This window comes from Myotis nattereri (genome assembly GCF_964212035.1).
Source record: "Myotis nattereri genome assembly, chromosome: 1".
Classification (NCBI taxonomy): Eukaryota; Metazoa; Chordata; class Mammalia; order Chiroptera; family Vespertilionidae; genus Myotis; species Myotis nattereri.
In genome coordinates, this window is record NC_138075.1 from 217915880 (window position 1) to 217918488 (window position 2609).

A 2609-nucleotide genomic window follows, 5' to 3' on the forward strand; every position below is an offset into this window, starting at 1 on the left:
TATATAGTGTTTTCATATATACACATGAATATTGGTGATGAGTTAATTATCATTAATAAAAATAATCATTAACAAAAAATCAATCAAGTTTAATGTCTAAAGAAACAAAGACTCTGTATGTGAAGATATAGTTATTAGTAATTAGTGAATAAATAAGGCATAATTAATTAAAGACTAAAAATAAAATGTAAATGAAGAAGAAATTGTAAAGGAAATTAAATCATACCATATGTAGCATTTGATGACAATTTACACACATTTCTAAGAGGGAAAGTAATAAGGATTCAATGTAAAAAATTGAATTAAACAAACAAGAAGGAAGCAAATGAAGCAGGAGGAGGGCCCATGATGAACTGGGCTGGATCTAAGACTAGCCTGGGCAGGTCACCGTCCTGACCTCAGGGCTTTTCGTCTGCTTTATTCACTGATAATATCAGAGTGCCTACACCAATGCCTAACACATTCCAGTACTTCATAAGTACTTAATAAATGAACGAATAAATAAACCTCAACAATATAGAGAGAATATTACAAAAAATATGTTTTTTCAATGAAAGGATCTCTGGCAAGAGTGAAGAGTGATTTAGGGGGGTGAGGGGAAGGATAAATGGAACATATAAATCAACAAAATATAAAATGAAAAAAGATTTTATATATATATTATATATATATATAATATATATATATATTTACAAAAGCTTTAAAAATAATAGAAAGTTATTATAAAGCTATATACAAACACATTTGAAAACCTATAAAGAAGAGAGAAATGTGCATATAATATGAAAGACAGAATTGAAGCAAGAAGAATAAAAATTTGAATAACCAAAAACAATTAGAGAAATTGAAATGATAATTTCAGGCTTTCCTCCAAAGACACCTGAGGTCCAAATAGCTCTAAAGCTGAGTTCTCCCACACTTCCAAGGTATAGATTGTTCCTATCTTAGAAAAGACTTTCAGAAAACTAACGAAAGAGAGAAAGACATCTAAGTTTTTATGAGACTTGTATATTGATTTCTAAATTGGATCAGTAGAATACAAAATCAGGCATTTATAGATCCATTTTTATCTTTTGCCACATAAAGGACTAATCATACAACTATATTAATAGGTACAAAAATTCATTTACTAAATTTCAATATCTATTTTTGACATAAACCAGAAAATCACTTGTAGAATGAAAAGTCCCTAGCTTAACAAAGGCCATATAGTTAATACCTACAGCTTCTTATTTAATGGAAAACCTTGAGCCACATACCTTCAGGTTTATAAATAAGTTCATAATGCCTTCTATAATGCCTATTATTTAACACTAGAGGCCCAGTGCATGAAAATTTATGCACTGGACGGGGATGTCCCTCAGCCCAGCTTGCCCCCTCCACAGTACGGGAGCCCTCAGGGGCGGGAGGCAACCAGGCAATCAGGGGAAGGCAATGCCCCCATCACACCTCTGCTGCTGCCACTGCTGGCCGCCCAAACCTCGGCCAGCCTTGGTTACCTGAGCCTCAGGCAGCCTTGGGCGGCTGGGCAGCCACCATTTGAGGCTTGCCTGTGCCTCGGGCTGGCCCTGGGCAGCTGGGGGCGCTTAGAGGGCTGGGGGACTCCAGAGGCAGGAGTACAGAGTGGCCAGGCCTGCCTGGGGGCAGGCCCAGTCTTGCCGCATACCTGCCACCCCCATGGGGATGAGGGGACTAGGCACCACCATCTTGTGGCTGTGGGCACCACCATATTTGAGGGTGTGGCAGTCAATTAGCATATTCCCTCCTTATTGGCTGTGGGTACTGCCATCTTTGCAATGGTGTGAGGGTCAATTAGCATATTCCTTCTTTATTAGATAGGATAGTACTGAATTTCCTGACTAATGCTATGGAAAAAAATACAAAATGTAAAAATTATAAAAGTACAAATATAATTTAAGAATCAGGAAAGACAATCTGCATAGGAAATTCAACATATTCCTAAGATAAAATAGTAGACTTACCTGAGTAGTCTTTCAAGTTATCTGGTACAATATCAATTTATAAAAGTCAATTATGCCCCCTTAAGACAACCCCATTTAAAAATGGGAAATATTTGAATAGGTATTTCCCAAATTTTAAACAAACAACAAAACCAAACATACAAATGACCAATAAGCACAGGAAAAGATATTCAACATTAGTCATACGTAAATGCAAATAAAAAACCATAATGGTATACCACTTCAAACATCCAAGCTTGGTTCCACCAAAAAGACAGACAATTACACGTGCTGGCAAGACTATGAAGAAACTGGAACACGTATACATTGTTGGTGGGAATGTAAAATAGCACAGCTGCTTTGCAAAACAGATTGCTAGTTTTTTTCAGAAAGTTAAACATAGAGTTACCATATGAACCAGCAATTCCACTTCAAGTACACATTGAGTAAAAAGGAAAACATATATCCATAAAAAACTTGTACACTGATGTTCACAGTAGCATTATTTATAACTGTCAAAAATGGAAACAACCCAAATGTCTACAAAGTGATGAATGGACATACAAAATGTGGTTATTCATAAGATGGAATGCTATTCAGCAATAGAAGGCATAAATACGAGCTACAGCATAGATAAACCTTGAGAAC